This window comes from Cydia pomonella, chromosome 18, assembly GCF_033807575.1.
Source record: "Cydia pomonella isolate Wapato2018A chromosome 18, ilCydPomo1, whole genome shotgun sequence".
Lineage (NCBI taxonomy): Eukaryota > Metazoa > Arthropoda > Insecta > Lepidoptera > Tortricidae > Cydia > Cydia pomonella.
In genome coordinates, this window is record NC_084720.1 from 2,881,536 (window position 1) to 2,899,932 (window position 18,397).

The window sequence follows — 18,397 nt, forward strand, 5'->3', positions numbered from 1 at the left end:
ACCTTAGTATATGACATTTATTTCAGTAGTCAATTTCTTCCTCATACCGTTCCCAAAATTACGTTACGATTGGTTAATTTTTGGAGGAGAATAATGACGAGAACGAAACCTCGATATCTGAGATTTTTACGCCATCTCGCCTCAGCTGCAGTTGTAGTAGTAACCTCTTTATTGTACAAAAATACATATTAAAAGTAACATACAATTATAAGGTTAAAGTTTTTAGCGTTTTTTAAATAAACCTAGTTCTTATCAAAAGAAAAATTATCAAAAAAAGCAATAACTTCCCGCGGACTGTTAATCAGTGGGTTTAAGGCATTACCCCCTTATTCATAACACTTTACGGGCCCGATTTAGCTCAATTATGTTTTATCCCTTTCTTACAAATACCTAAGTCAAAATGACAGATAAATACAAACGATTCATGTGGGAAAGGATGCGGGGGAGGGGGGGGGATGCCTAGTAGTCTTCTGAAGGTGTTTGCCGATAGGTGGGACTCACCCATGTTAAAAAGATGGATGCCTTGCCTTCACACTACTTTTGTAAATTTTGATTGGTGACATGTTTTAATTATTATTATTATTTGACGAAATTCAATTTTAATTCTATACATTTTATAATTTTCAAATTTTAATTTAATGCGTTTAATTGTAATATCTTAATTTTAATTGTTATGTAACATTGTTTAATGGACAATTTAAATTACTGTAGAGATAAGTTATTGACATTTTATTATTTTATGCTCATCCGGTTATGTCTGTGTTTGTGATCTCTGTATGTACTGACAATAGTCTTGTAAGTTATGTTGTGTAATACTAACACTTTTATGGGTTTTGCCTGAAATAGCGCTTGAACGTTTCCCTTCTTTAAATTTCATCTTCTTCTTATAGTTAAGTTAGTTCAGGTCCATTGCAACAAAATTAATAACTATAATCTATAACGTTTTCGGCACTGTATTGTCAATATTATATGTAATATAAGACAAATGTAACTCTTTTGTAATGACTGTTTGTGCCAAAATAAAGAGGGAAAAAAAAGGATTTAATAATAATAGCTAATTCAGGCCAGTAAGGCGTTTATGAATAACGCCATTAGTCATTAATTATGTTATATACTATCCTTGTCTTCTATTGAAACACCTATTAGTCTCATACGCTGCCTATTGACTTAACAACACACTCACAAAATCACTCAAACTTACAACAAAGTATCCTCAAACGTGTCAATAACACGACAAAATTTACTGCACATACATCTGTCTTACACAGACATGCGATAAAACTTACAAAGAAACAAAGGCTGTTTCAAGTTACTCGAGCGTATTTGTTCGTAAGTACACAAGGTGTAACAAAAATAGTGGGTAAAAATAAGGGCATACTCGGTAACTCGGTATCGTGTAATGATTAAGAGAAAAATTTTAGACGCGAAAAATGTTTGACTGAAGTGATGATTTTTAATGATATTTTTTTATGACGTTCATTTCGATTTGATTTAGTTAGATTTTTTGGTATTTCATAGTTGGCATTTTCCTCGCATTAGTATGGTGAAAATTTTTGTGTTTTACTCGGAGGCAAAGTTTGTTCTCTCGAACCACTCGCTTCCCTTGTGGTTTAATTTTGGAATCTTTCGCTTGCTCGGGTATCAATATTAGCACGAACGGTTAAACAACAACTCTGCCTCTTGTAAAACAAATAACTATTATCAATGTGTGGAAAACGGAATGTTGATACCTACCGAAATATCTGCTTGTATATTTTTTATTATAATAATAAGTAAATACTTAAAGCCTGTATTACCTGAATTAAATAATACAGTCACTTATTATTTTACTACACGCAATATCTTCTATAAGTACATGTCAATAATGTTACACGCGAATGCTTTCATTATCATGAATATTCACTATTAACTTAATAAGAAACGACGCGTCACTAATTATATAAAATGTTGCTAAATTTATAACAAGAATCGAGAATACAGAACGCTACCTGCCTTTAATTTTGATAACAGTGAAGAAATTGCGATCCAAAATGTATCTTATTACGTCAACGCGAGGGTGTATTTTAGCTTCCATGTTGTTAACTCAAAAGTTAGTCGTATAATGAGGGAGTCGAGACGCTCAAGTAAATTACTTTGGAAAGAAGACGTCAAGATTCATGTGTATTTTAGGGCCCCGTGGTACAGGTTTTTCTCTCACTCTCACAGAGAGTTAGCGAAATGGCGTGGCGGTGCGCGCCAGGGATCGCAGATATCCTGTTTTTAAATTTATAACAAAAAAAAAGTAATCGATTTGTCTGATCATAAATAAAATTACCCATTTTTTGAAGCAATTTTCATATTTTTAGCTTTACAAATTGTTAGGATGCATTTAAGATTTTAGTTTCGTGATTTTTTTCTGTGGAGAGAAAATCAGGTTTCAAATCTATAAAATTACTAAAGACAGGTCTTAAGGTTGCTACTTCGATTTTTAAAAAACTCTGCTGGCCTTAAGAAACACAATTTAAGATATAATAACCTCTTTAAAATAAGCCTTATCTTAATCTTACGTTTTCAAAATCCTTGTAACATTTATTTTTTCAAACAAATTAGGCAATAGCAACGAACAAAATCCTAGCGCTTTTCAGTTTCCATACTTGTCTGACAGCGCCATCTAGCGTTCTATTCATAAACAAAAAACAAACCATCGCAGCAACTGTCATTGAATGAATAAGCATCAAGCTAAGGAAATACCCTCCGCTTTCAAATCCATTCTCCATTTCTTTTTTTTAATACACTAGTCTTGACGTCTCGATCCCACAACAATGCAAAACTAATCTAGCAAATGCTCAGTCTATTGCTGGCTCAGACTGAGTCTATAGTCGGCTCAGAATCGAATTCCAGCTGTTCAGATTGCATTCGGTCTTGAGCAGCGGATAAATTAAATTCTACGCTGAGTCTGAAAGAAAACGAGAGTTTTATCTTATAGATTTAATAGGGTTTTTATTTAATGTTTTTATATGCAGTTAAAATTTAATCTTCAACGTACTACTTTTGACGTTTTAGAGTTTTACCATGTATTTTTTAGAGATATAAAGATACGCCATTTTTGGTCTTAATAACTTGAAAACTGTTTGTATGTAAACATACGGGTCATATTATCATGATTCAAATGAAACATTAGATAGATTTAAGTCATTTGTTTTAGTTCTCATGTAAATTATATAAAATGTGCTTTCGGGTAATTTCGGAAATAGGGTAATCCCGAAAGCTTAAAAAAACAGTCATATTCAGTTGTAACGAAAGTCCGTTTTCGGAATTATATTCCAGTTTTAAACGTTTTTTTTTTTCAATAACAAAGTTTTGTTCCTTACGAAATTATCCGAATTTTTTAACCATAACTCAATTTAAAAAAGTTCCTATTTTAGGAACAATACTAGAATAGAATTTAGCCTGAAAAAAACGTACGTATGAACCAGTATATGAGTATCACTGCCCACACTTAACTGTCTATTGGTGGACCTTATTACAAAAGGCATAAGGTCCGCCAATGGACAGTAAAGAGTGTTGCTAATGGTACACCCATAATGGAATGAAAAAATCTATTAGGTCTTTTTTTTTCGGTAGTTAAGGAACAAAGGAACGCAGATAATTGGAATAGTTTGCGCTGAGCAACAGATAGTAATTAAATAATTAGCTGAATAGCAACTGTTTTGTCTTCAATAAAAGCTTTTAAGATAATTTACTTAGTTACCTTTTGTATTTTTCGAATAGTTGTCTTAACAAATAAATACCCAATTTGATGTAGGTATTTAACTTTCGTAAAACAAAAATATTAGGTACCTATGTAAGTATAAATATATAAACTGGGTCACTCATGTAGTTTGAGTAAATAGTCACTTATGTTTACACTCATTTCAATGCCTACCAAGCAAGAGGTTTGTGGTTCGAATCCCGGTAAGGTCATTTATTTGTGTGTTTAGAGTCAAACCAAGAGACAGTGCAAGTGTTATTTTAAACGTCAAACTTCTACGAAATTATGACGGATATTTAACACTTGCACAGGCTGCACTATCAAAATCGCTGCCAACTTATCTTGGTCTCTATGATGAATATTTTTTCCTGGGTTATAGATGTTATTATCCGTACATAAAAATAAGTAATAAATAAAAATAAAAAAGCCTTTTATTTCTCGCAGGTACTTAATTAACAAACATAATTAGCGAAAGCGATACACTTGAATTAACTCTAGGTTTAGTATTCAGTTACAATAATATTTGATATTCAAATGACAACTCAATGTTATAATATCAAGCAATTAAAATTTCGTTTAAATTTGCTTTTTTTCTTTTTTCTATTTATTTATTTTTATTCTGCAAGAACCCCTCCTGTGAAGGTGAAGGCCTCCTCCAGTGATGACCAGTGATCTCTGTCTTTGGCAACATCCATCCATTTTTTACCTCCTGTTTGGGTGATGTCGTATGATACCATTATATTAGGAGATCCAAACGCGCAAATGGCATTGAATTGGGCATATTCTCAGGAAGCCTGACACCCACCTATCCAAGGTGGCCCTGACCTGGAAGATGCCCGGAAAACGGAAACATGGTCGCCCTAAATCTACTTGGCGCCGTTCCGTGGAGCAAGAATTGGGTCTATTGGGGATGGGGTGGGAGGAGGTTACCCAAGCTGCCCAGGACCGGAGTCAGTGGAAGAAAATGGTTCGATCCCTACACCCCAGCAGGGGGTAACAGGATGAAAAGAAGAAAGAAGATAGATGTTATCTATGAATATAAGTATGTATTTATCATCGTATAGTACCCATAGTACAAGCTATGCTTAGTTTGGGATTACGTCAATTTGTGTAATATTTCATATATTTATTTACTTATTATTTATTTATTTCGAGGTTTGTTAATTAGAACATCTGCATGCAAATCATTCTCGTCCTTAGAAAACAGTTTTTTCGAAAATTGGCCGCAACTCCTTAAAAATGCTTAGGCAGGACGAGGGTAAAATATTAGTACATTACGATACAAGTGCGAAAAATAGGAAATTCGAAACGAGTGGCGATAAATTAAAACGACGATGGGAGTGTTTTAAATCGACACGAGTTGCGAATTACCTATACGCACATGTATCGTACAACGTTTTACAGTACATATGGCCCTTTAAATGTTCGACACAGTAACGTAATATGCTAATTGTTGCACTAGTGCTCTAAAGTAGCACCATATGTACTGTAAAATATATTATATCATGAAACTCTAGAGTCCATGGGGTCCCAGCACGCACAAGTTTTTTTGGAGAAATTTAAAAGTGGCTGTGACATAATCGGACAGACAGACGGACATGACGAATCTATAAGGGTTCCGTTTTTTGCCATTTGGCTACGGAACCCTAAAAAGTAGTGCCTTTTATGATCTGAGGGTTGTTGTAACTGGTGACCGAAGAGCTGGCAGCTTCCTCACACAACGTATCAGCATTGCGATACAATAAGGAAATGCCGCCAGCATCCTTGGTACAATGCCTCAAGGGCCTACTTTAGATTTATGCTAGTTATAGTTATCCTCTGTATACATTATTTATTTATTTATATTATAGGACATTATTACACAAATTGACTAAGTCCCACAGTAAGCTCAATAAGGCTTGTGTTGAGGGTACTTAGACAACGATATATATAATATATAAATATTCATAAATACTTAAATACATAGAAAACACCCATGACCCAGGAACAAATATCCATGCTCATCACACGAATAAATGCCCTTACCAGGATTTGAACCCGGTACCATCAGCTACGTAGGCAGGGTCACTACCCACTAGGCCAAACCGGTCGTCAATAATAATGCCGGTATTATGTATATTGTTATTTTAAATAAAAATATTAAATAAGTTTTTATATATAATTACAATGTAATATGAATTTTACCATCAAAAAGATTCAAAGCGTTTCGTTACAGAATATTCGTTTTGATTATGTCGTTAATAAAGATGCACTCATCGTAATACAAAAGACTTCATAAAATTCATGACTTCCTCCATTTCAAGCGAATGATCTTAATACTTATGAGGTTTTATATTCGCCCGGAGCAATCGTGAAGGAGCCTTTTGTTGGATACGAGTCTTTCATTTTTTGTCTTTTCTTGGTTGAATTTGTCACTCGAGTTTTTACTGTCAGTCTTAAGGTTTCGAGTTTAAAATGAGAAATTTTGTATTGTTAACACATTGAGTACCGGAAACCCTCTGTTCGTAGTCGCTTTCCTCTACAAAGCGGGAAAACGCTAGGGTTGGCTACGAGCGTAGTGCTACGAAAACGTTGGTAGCAAATGTGTTAGGGCTTTATTTGAAATAGCAATTCTGTTATGTTTCCCTGTTATACAATAAATACCTACGTGTATTCAAGTGATTCTGAACAATGTACAAACGTGTCTTGGTTCCAAAAATTGATATGGTGGAATAATGAGCGATTCTCGGAATCGTACGACATGCTAAAATAATTCGAAGTCACCTGGTCAGCTACCGAATCCCGCGCTGTATAAAAGAAACAATGCCTTTATCATCACACTTGCTCGAAAAAGATCTTATCTAAGACATCAGTATGCAGGTATACTGAAGGGCAATGGCATGTATTGTTCCCGCGGGAGTTATGTTTATTGTGTCACTAATTCATACGAACCAAGTAGGTGTAAATGAGTTTAATAGCCGTTTTAAATATTTTTACAGAATTTTCAATCGTGGCTGAATGCCGGATAGGTCTGTGTTTTTGATCTCTAATCTGGAGTAATCTGTTAAAGAATGACAATATGGCGGAAGAATGTTTGAAATATCACCGTATTTAAGAATTATTTCGCTTAAAATTAAGATTTTTCTTCGCAAGTGTGATGAAAACATTGTGTAAATCCGGGGATAAGAATGTTCCAAACTGCGGCTGTCGTGCATCTGAAAGCCTCGTTTGCAAAATTTCACTTACCCTCCTCATTGCACAATGTACAGGCACAAACCAAAAAAAAAATCCCCTCAGAGCATTTCAACTATACACTTCTTGAAGGTTTAAAGGTCGTATCAGTCCAGAAATACCGCGGCGACAGTTCAACCACACCACACCACACACATACCACAGATTTGTCTAATTCAAAATCAATCATTTGTACAATCGGCTCTCTCAAACTATTCATCATTTTTAAGAGACCAACTTAACTCAGATCCACTATTCCACACACAATAAATAAGTAAAATAACTACACATATTGTCCGCATTCTAGGTCAACCCAACCCAAATGAATGGCGGAATAAATCTAAATCCTCCAGCAAATTTCCCATAACATCCATATGAAGAAAAGTTTCTGTGGCAGTAGGTATTATCGATAAATTTTATTTATATCTACACTCGCTCGCTTCGCCCTATTAGATACGGGCGGGGCATGAGTTTGAGCGAACATGTAAGCTAGGCTTGATTTATAAACTGAGTGGTTGACGGCTACGAAATAAACGTCTAACGATCAGTGTGGGACGAACGTCGTTAATTTCAGTTGAACGCGCAATGATGATTATGACACAAGTAGTTATGCGTATCAAAGATATCACTTAAACTTTTATGCAACCTTAAACTTTTATGGACCCTTGCAATTGATATAATACACATAATAACTTGTATCTAATGCAATTTCTTTGTTTTTTATAGCATCGCGTGAGAAGCCAATGTTAAACTTTTAAAAAGTGTGTCCGATTAAGTACCTATTAGCACAATATTAGCATCAACGAGTAGCAACCTAACCAAGCCCAATTAACGATTTTTTTAACTACTCTCCAAACCCTTCCACCCAACGTACCAACATAGATAGATAGATAGTTAGATAATCCGTTTATTTGTTTGCCAAAATACACACAGAATTAAACGAGAGAAATACACATTTATACAGAATAGAAGTAGAAAGAAAAAAAAATACATTGAAATAATACTGTTCCATACATATAGGATATGTTGTGTGCGTCGCAGCAAAACAAAAGGGTTAGCTCAGTATTACGCTGCACCCTATGGGAGAGGCACTGATATTCTGCCAGGACCAGATCACGTCAACCAAGATACAGTGTAAAATATGCAATATTCAAAGTTAGTACTTACCTAAATACCTTGTTTATAAAACTAGTGATACAATTACCATTAAAAATGTGTACTTACATAGATGGCAAAACGTGGTTAAGGTAGACTCCACGGGTAAATTAATATCTTTTTTTGGCAGGATAAATGAAGCTGGAAAAATATCGCAAGTGAAAAAGCATCTTAACTTTCATCTTTTCCGCTTGCACTGAGGCCATACATCTATCGGCATCGTTTGTCACACCACTATAATAAATACACCAAACAAAAGGAAACTTGGAAATGTATTTCTGTTTACCTAACATCCAATTTGGAGATTAAGACGGCCTCTACTTATATTTTACATTGCCAAAAAGCTACACGGGAAAAACACTCGCAACCGACACGAGAAAAGGGAAGTAAATTTTAACCACATTTCCGAATACCCACGCATTTAGTCAGAAAAAATTGGCAAATGATCAAAGGTAAAAAATATCTGTGTTCAAGATATTATTTTGCAGTAATTGCAGTCAAGGTATTAAATATCGACACGAACAGAGTGCCAATAATATGTATACACGACCTTATTGCCTGTACTTTAAGGTAGTGTATACATATTTTTGACACTTTGTACGTGTATATATTTAATACCTTGACTGTACCATAAAAATTAATAATGCGCTTTTTATCTCTCTGAAGTGCTGGTGGCCTTTTGGCAAGAGCGTGCGACTTGCAATCCGGAGGTCGGGGGTTCAAACCCCGGTTTTTTAGGAACTTGTGTACGAAATATCATTTGATATTTACCAGTCGCTTTTCGGTGAAGTTTAGGTTAGGTTTTTTATAATGTGTTTATATCTTTTGTAAGCGTTTTTATATTTTACTTTTATATACATATTGTAAAAAGCTTAGCCTAAGAAAAAAGATAATGTTAATCGTTTTTGTGCAAAAATAGCTACAATTTTTTATAGGTGTATTTTAGACCTATGTTCGTGATTTTTTTTCTTTTGGTGAATTTAATGGAGAAAAGCTGTAAAGCATTTTGGGAACCGTATCATATTTTAATAAAGTGCTAGGTTTTTTCGAAAACACTGCTGAGTGAATACACGTGTATCGCGAGAATATAAGCTATTATGGGATCGTATGCACGGAGCTTAACGGCCCGATTCCAACTTCAAAATACGTCAAATATGAGGTCTAGTTACGATATGGATCGAATACGTCAGTGTAAAAAGTGACGTTTTTGTTTGAAGAAACGTATCCATAATTTTTTGGTTTTTGGCTGAATAAACTACATATATAAAAAAAAAAACGAATACGAGACTTAATCGCGTAAACATACGTTCATTATATGTTTACGTTTATTTAAAATGAGGGGCAGGGAATTTCGTCTTCGTGGAATCCAGTGATTACCAAATGTAAGGGTGAAAAAACATTCCAACACATACCATCGGATGTCGTGAGTGTTGTGTGGAGGCAAAGTGACAACCCTAGCGTACAAGTGAATAATCAAGATCAAGTGCGGGTAGTTCGCAAAACCCGCGCAGCAAGATGTTGATACAATTCCTCGCCAGTCTGCCTGTGACCACGAGCGTAACGTCACGTTCGAAACTTCAGGCCATATAATAAACGTAAGTTTACGCGATTAAGTCCCGTATTCGTTTTAAAATTATGAATGAAAATCGTGTTGGTTTAAATCAATATATTGAAGCGTATCCATATCGTATCTAGAGCTAAATTTTGATGTATCTTAAAGTCCGAATCGGACCGACAGACTATCAAACCTGCAGTAATAGTAACAGCCTTTCCCAGCTGCAAAACCAATCACGACATCCAATTTCAAACTAGTCCTCAAGACTGCTAATGTAATAGGTACCATATACCTATTAGATTATGGGTTATATTGCTAAAACGTATGTGCTACAACATCCAAGTGTTACCTTGAGCGAATCTGTATGCATAAGACGGTTGTGGAAAGCAATTAGTTGTAGATGGAGTTAGTGATGGTTTCTTATAATTTGCAACTATTAACTATCTCACGTAGATGCGAATAGGATAGAGAAATTAACTAGTTAACTTGGAAATGCAATAGGTACAGGTAAACCGGGGTGACATAGGAATGCAGGGGCAACTTTGAAATTTCAGTTTTTAAGCCATAATATATATTATTTTTATGCGGGGTTTTTGTTAGGATATTACTCAGAATTCAGATTAAGTATTTTGTTCGTCGAACAGTTCGAGATAATAATTATTTAAGGATAATTATTTATAAATAGCTTATTTTTTTATACCTAATTTAAAAAAAAAAGCGCTGGTGGCCTAGCGGTAAGAACGTGCGACTTGCAATCCGGAGGTCGCGGGTTCAAACCCCGGCTCGTACCAATGAGTTTTTCGGAATTTATGTACGAAATATCATTTGATATTTACCAGTCGCTTTTCGGTGAAGGAAAACATCGTGAGAAAACCGGACTAATCCCAACAAGGCCTAGTTTATCCTCTGGGTTGGAAGGTCAGATGGCAGTCGCTTTCGTAAAAACTAGTTCCTACGCCACATCTTGGGATTAGTTGTCAAGCGGACCCCAGGCTCCCATGAGCCGTGGCAAAATGCCGGGACAACGCGAGGAAGAAGAACAGCTTATTTTTTATAATTCTTACTTTTATTTAGCTTAAAAAAGAGTATCAATTGACTCTCACTTGTCACAGGTTGCCGCCATTTTGAATTGTTATAAAAAGGCGGGTAAGCGGTGACAACCGGCCAGTTCGAGTTCGGATAAACGTGGAGTCAGATCACAGTTTTTTTTAAAGAAATATTAGTAATAAAATAACACAAGAAATTAGCTTTCTATTAACGCTGCTATCTACCGAAATCAATATTCAAAAGTAAAAAAAGTGTGAGCAATATTCAAAACTATCTGAATGTATTCAGTAAGTTCATTTCAGCTCGTCTATAACAGTTACCGTGGATATTTTAGTTTAACCACCCCACAGTTAGGAAAAAGAAAAAAAAACGAATGACGAGCATTGAAACAAATTGCCTAGGCGTAGTCTGCAAGGCAACTGGAAATTCGTTTTAAGTTTGAGGAAAAACCATCAATTTTGTATGAAAATTTCATTACATTAAATGAAATGAAAATTTTCAGTCTTCTCAAGCTACTGTGCCGTACGAGCAACATACTTAATCCTTCTAAGGAACATAACGACAATCGGCCCGATTCGAACAATGACGATAAGTTCTGGTTTAGATAAGTTCTCATTTAGATATCGTTTGTATGTCGTATAATTGACAGAAGCAGCTCGATTCGGGCAACCAATGTCACTTTGACGTTAGAAATATCGTAGATAGATCTTATTGGGACCACAGCGGAATCGAAATAAACGTCAATTTTGACATGTCGTTTAGTTATCGATATTTTAAAGATCTTTCCAAGATCTTAAACGTGTCTTAATCATTCTTCGAATCGGGACGTATATTTCATTGCATGTTTGAGAAAAAGATTGTAATACAACCCCGAAGGAACATTTTACATTGAAAAGAGGCGTTCCACAGGTGCAGACTGCAGAATTCATTCTAGGATTGCGTTTGGCATCGCTCTCATCGGATTAAACTTATTGGAACCTGTAATCCTCTATCAAGTGTCGAGTTCCATGAGAATATTTGCAAGGAATCATTTGCTCGCTAAATGTTTCATTCTTCTTGATCGGTATTTATCTTTAACTGACAATGATGTGTTGCTTCATCTATTTGACTTGCTTTGCAGCTTTTTAATTATTGATGGTCCTGGGTTCTAATTCAAGTAAGGAGATTTATTTTGGTGATGTGCACAGATATTTGTTCCTGAGTCATGGATGTTTTCTATGTATTTGAGTATTTGTATGTTATATAACATATCGTTGTTTGAGTATCCACAACACAAGTCCTGTTGGCTTACCGTGGGACTTAGTCAATTTGTGTTAGAATGTCCTTATAATTTATCATTTATTTGTTTATATCCCGTGGATATACAAGGGATTCCATATTTGTAATTGTATTTTGTTATTTTTATTGCTTGTAAACATTTGACATGTAAAAGTGCCCTAATGTCTAATAACACTGATTTAAACTTTCGTTTTTATTCTAACTAATCGTTTAAGTTTAGATTCTAAGTCAAGTTTGCTATCATTTTCAACGAAATCAAAGATGTAGACGTAGATTTAATCTAAATCGGATCAGCGGTAATTGATACCGCTACAAACTTTCATCTCCCTCTTCAACTAGGGTTATTTTTTGGGATAAAAACTATCCTGTTCTTTTCTGGGACTATCTCTGTACCAAGTTCCATCAAAATTAGTTCAGTGGCTATTGATTCCCATACAAACGTCCACCTCCCTTTTCACACCCTTAAAGGATGATTTTTGGGATAAAAACTATGCTATGTATTTCCCCGGGACTCTATCTCTATATAGGTGAAAAACTTAAGTAAGTCACCTATTGTATGTAGTTGTGACGTGTTCGAATAGACATTTGTTTTGTTTGTGTGTGTCTTTTAAACATGTATTGTCTATTCGAACACGTCACAACTACATACAACAGGTGACTTACTTAAGTTTTTTACCTATAACAGATTTTAACTAAATTGGTCAGCGGTTTTATGCTGAAGAGGTAACATGCAGACAGACAGATACCTTTGAATTCATTATATTATAGTAGGAATCGTATTTATCATGTATAGGGACACCAGCGCTTCAATGTGTACAACATTGAAGCGCTCCAAAACCCTCCAAAACTGAACCAATCATTATGAAATTTTGGAAACTGCTAGAGAAAGAAATAATCTATGCCGCTATGTTTTTATTAGATATTTTTTGCAGCCAATTCAATTGAGCCGTTTTTGCGATTTTCAAGGCGCTGTAAGTTTCGTCAAAATAAAATCCAAAAAAGCAAACCGCAGGGGCACAGATATTGATGATATTGATCTTATTTGAAAAAAATCATTGGTCTAGGTTAAAAATCCAGGGAGGAAACAGTCGAGAGCGTTTGTACGGAATAATCACAACTAGGAACTCCTTTTAAATGATATAGATATCAAAATAAAGTTGAGAGCGATAGAGAAAACATCAAAAATCTTGCTGGCTCCACTTTATAAATCCATCCTTGAGTCCTAAGGACCAATCATATCAAAGGAAAAAAACCTATCATGGCCGATGCATCGTGCCTGCATTTAATTTTATTTTAAAGTCAAAATATCATACCTTTTTACTTCGGGCCTTGTGTATTATATTTTGTTGTGAGTGGACACTGATTGACATTGATTAGTGAAATAAAAGAAAAGCCAAGAAGATCACAGAAGATACAATGCGTCTTTGTTCACGCAACGCTGTATTTCATGGACTACTAGGAAGGACTATCATTGGCCGTCCTCTAAATGTCGGAGGAACTTTTATATAAACCTGCAATAATTGACGGGGTGAATATATAGGTCATATTGAGTAACTTTTACTATGGGACCAATCCCGAAATCGCGGAAAACAAATTTACTCTTTCATAGAAAATGTCAAGGTCTGACAGCCAAAATGTATTTAATAGCCAATATATTTTTTGCGATTTCGAGGTTGGCTCCAAAGTAAAAGTTGCTCAGTTTTCTTCTTCCTCCTGCCCTTATCCCACGTTATGTGAGGTCGGCACAACATGTTCTTCTCTTCCATTCTCCTCTATCTTTCGTCACCTCAGCACTCACTCCTTTCTTTCTCATATCCTCTTTCACACAATCCATCCATCGTTTAAAAAGTAATATATTTTTTAGTAAAAGTTGCTCAGTATGACCTATATATTCACCCCGTCAATTATTGCACGTGAGTAAATAAACACTGTATATGCCACCTCGACCAGTGTAACCTGCGTCGAAACGTCGGAAATAATGGTAATAAAATAAATTCAAGCGAGTACTGTCCTGGAGACCTCGACTGGGAAGCCTAGGTGACGGAAAACCACGAGCCAGATGGTCGGACGGTATCAGAAAGACGGCAGGGCTGACCTGGCATAGAACCGCCGCGTACAGAACAACATGGAAATCTATGAAAGAGGCATATGTTCAGCAGTGGACGCATATATGCTGGGAAGAAGACGAAAAGAGAGTAAAATAAATTCGCGATATGCTTTAATTTAATACACAAAAGCGAGAAAGCGTTTAAGGCGCAATGTAACCTAATTTTCCTGTCACTTCTGTTGTTTGTCCAATAAAAAAATGAAATAATGAAATAAAAGGTTTTTTTTTTTTTTTAACAGTTTTGAATGATTCACGGTTAGTTTCACTAGACTTAAATCGACCGGGATATAAACCGTGATTACCTTTTAAATTATCTTTGAGCTCCCGATATTAACTTTGACACCCACCCGCTATCTCCAGATACCCGTGAACAAGATGTAACTGCGTCGAAATATCGGAAGTTCAAAAAGAATATCAAAGGTAATCACGGTCTATATCCCGGTTGATTTTTTTTTTTGACACTTACCAGTTGAATTCGTCGATAAATCTGTAACAAATGAAAAATATTAATTAATATGATACAATTTAATTAAAAATTATACTTACACTAGATATTAAATTAGGTTTCCAAGTTATAATAGATAACGCGGAAACGCAGCAAGCGTGATGGGCATCTTTGCGTTGAGAGCGACGCGGGTTGGGTTGTTTGACTACTCTAAAAGGTTAGTTAGGGTTTAGTTTTATTTATAGTTAAGTTTATTGATAGTTTATTTGTAAGTCCTTAGGTATTTTTTAATGATTGTATTTTGTTTAAATGTAATTATTGGGAAACCGAACTTAATGTAACTAGTACTTGATTTACTTAATAAACACTGTAATTAAGTAATCTAAACCTAAATTGGAATATTCTTGCTCAAACAAGGCCAGATATAACAAGGGTACCAGCTCGGAGAGCAAACGTATGCTCTTTAATTACACGGCGAAATCTAATTATGCTGAATCAATTAGGTGTTCTGGCGTGTACGGTAATATTGGGAACGGCGGTGTGCTGGGGAACTATCAGGCCGATTCGAACGTGCACTGACATCAAAATAATAGCATAATGATATTGGAATTATGTCAGCTGTTATTCGCACGTGCCACTCGTATTAAGAGGAAAGGGGACGACTGCTTGTCCATACAAACGTAGTCCCCATTTTTCTTTCTGGATATTGACATTATGGAAAATGTTTTAAAATAATTTGGTATACAGGGCGTCCCAGGACTAGGACATCAAAGGAAAGTACCTTAAATATCGTAGATAGGATATTTTGCTGAAAGAAGACTTTATTTTATTTTTAAAAGTAAGTAATATTTCATTCAAAGAATTTCTAAAAAAAAATTTGAAAATTGCTTAATTTTTCTGGGAATTAAACCGAATTTTAATCAAAAATTTTACTCTATTCATTTCTTTTGCTATATCGTATTTCTGAGATGACTTATATTTTATGCATTCTTTCGATTGGCATCATAAAAATACAGGTGTTTTTTTTTTCACATTTGAGTCTGTTCGATTTCCAGACAACGCAACTTATTTTTTTTAAATCTTTGAAAGCAGTATTACTCAGTTTTGAAAATAAAATAAAGTTTCCTTTCAGCAAAATATCCTGTCTTAAATTTAATGTACTTTCCCTTGATGTCCCATAGTCTTGGGACGCCCTATATATGTCATAAAATCATAAATTATTATTTGCGTGAATAGGGTCAGATTACATTTGTTATATATACATAAAGTTTCTCCTAATTCAACCGTCTACAAACAGCATGCAAATATTAGATGTATTTCTTGAACTAAGTATTAATAACAATATTATTATACACAATACACTATATATTAACAATAACTATGCCCCTACGTTTGACTTTTTTAGATTTTATGATAATTGTAAAAATTAGTAGCGAAAAACAGTTTTCATACAATTTTTAATATTTTTTTTACTCTTATAATAATTCAAGATTGGAAAAAAATCAAACTGAAAATGTAAAAATATTTTCAATAATGTTAACATCCAGAGAGGAAAATGAGGACTACGTTTGTATGAAAAGGCGATTTCACGCGGGTCCTCCACGTTTCGTTTGTGTTAATACTTGTGCGGATAAGTAGTCTGAGCTACATGAACGTTAACATTTTAAAAATCTCTTAAACATATTGCAATGTACATGTCATTTCCATTATTTTGTTTACTAGAGATGACAAACGAGCAAGGCAGTTAAATGAAAAATTCTTCACTCCCCTCTAGAAATTCTTATCCCTCCAAGTGGCGGCAGCAAAAACGTGAAAGTAGTCAAGAGGCGGGGCCCCGTTGGGTGGTCAGCGCAGATTAAGAAAATATTACAAATTCAACTATTTAAGCTTATCTATGTATAAACGTATATAACGAAGGTATACATCGCTAGAATCAGCAATAAATACGCTATTCGAATAGAACAGTTAAATGATTGTAATATTTATGCATTTCGCCACACCTAATCAAACCCGGTGTCAGTGACAGTTTTCCAGTTACATTATTGAAAATGACTACCACCAGAAAACAAAGTTATGATTGGAGGTGGAGGAGGAGGCTTAAACTTTTAAGGTTAAGTCATAATAAAGGACCTACCATACAATTATATTTACAAAACAACCTTTTTAAAATCAAGACAGAATTTAAACTAGGCGTTCGCTCCCGGATGAACGGTTCTTACCAACAAATTTTAAACCGAGCCTTATTGTTTTTCTTGCTTTATGTCATCCTTGTCTAACTTGCTACCTTTCGGGCGCTAGAACAGGATAAATATACTTCAAACCATTTATTTTTGCCTCTAAATACGGCAAGACCTCACTAACCGCTCTCTGATGGCCGACAGTTTACTGGTTTTCGCATCGCCCCGTGAGTGGTGTGCCGCCACTTGAAGGGTTATGCAGGTTTTCGATCTCTTTCGATCGGAGTTCGATTTGATAACTCATCATAATTTAACTATCAACACTTTGCCATTTTACGTTGAGATTTACTTATACAAGTTTCAGTCCAGAAACAAAGTCCGACATATAAAGGAATATTCTCTGCAGATATAGATCACACTTAAAATACTTTTGAATATTTTCTTCTATATTCTTGGTAATATTTTATACCAAAATTACACACTTCGGCCATATTTTTGCAAAGTTCCTTCGAACAGCTTGCTTATATGCAATAATTCTCTTTCAAGTTGGTCGCCGCATAATATGGAGTACCTAACTTGGTAAAATTGTTGTAGCAGTATTCTTAGAAGTTATTAGTATATCAAGAAAATAAGTTTTCAGCTTTTCCTGATTGAGTCTCAAGAGTAAACCAAAATACTACTTATTTTCGTAGTCGATATCTAGCGTCAAATATCGGATTTACCAGAGGTACCGCTAATTGACACTAGATGTCACTAGTGTCGAGACAAACGCAAAGTGTATTACTCAACAATTTAAATCTAATATTACAAGCGGAATGAGTTGAAAACATAGTCATGGTTATATAAATAGTTGAGGATTTGACGTTTCGTTAGTTATGACAGTCGCGACATCTAGTGTCATGTAGCGGTACTGATAAATTCGCTACTTAATGGTAGATGACGTCTACGAAAATAAGCAGTATTTTAGTTACGAGCATGTCAAGGGTCATGATTAACCAATCTTCTACATTTAATGTGTAATATATGTAGATAAAGTAATACATTAAAAACGAGAAGCTTTTTTATTTAATAACGATAATGATATTACATTAAAGGTCGAAGGAGTTCGCATGACAGTAAAAGGCTTACATTATGGTAATTCGATATTGTAAATAGAGATTAAACGTGAGTATTTATAATAAACCTTTATCTTTAAAGGTCGAAGAAATATTTTTACTTAATCTCACAACGAAACCATGTTCTAAGTAAGTTGTTCTGTTATTATAATATTTTTAGAAAGCGATACTATGACGACTGAATATCGATATAAATAGACAGGCTTCACAATCTTTTGACCTGCGTACACGTTACGATGGTTGATTATAATTATTAAACTAAATTTAAAATCTCTATATAATTAAATGCAGAAAATTATAATAAAGAGTTCACTAGAAGCGTCTAAATTAATAATTATAATTCAAATAAGATATCAAAAAAATATCAATTATGCATTAGCAGGTAATTCAAACTATAGTTTTTATGTATTTAGATCAACCTTTTATAAATATTGGTCAAAATTCCAAAAAACATATTTTATAATGTACCCAGTCATTCATCAATGTCGAACTTTTATTAATGTAATCAAGTTTTTGTTAACTTAAATGCTTTATCTCTACCAACACCTCATCAACACATTAAAATAAACAACGAAAAT

The 18,397-nt window shown here is 34.6% G+C and overlaps 1 protein-coding gene across 4 annotated transcripts in view; it reads right to left on the bottom strand.

The window, feature by feature from the left end:
• Window positions 1-18,397, bottom strand: part of LOC133527819 (zwei Ig domain protein zig-8-like) — a 299,524-nt gene that overhangs the window by 82,108 nt on the left and 199,019 nt on the right. For all 4 annotated transcript variants that reach the window (XM_061865003.1, XM_061865002.1, XM_061865000.1 and 1 more), the window contains one exon: window positions 14,549-14,569. The gene's annotated coding sequence lies outside the window, so the exon portion shown is untranslated. The remainder of the gene's footprint in view (window positions 1-14,548; window positions 14,570-18,397) is intronic.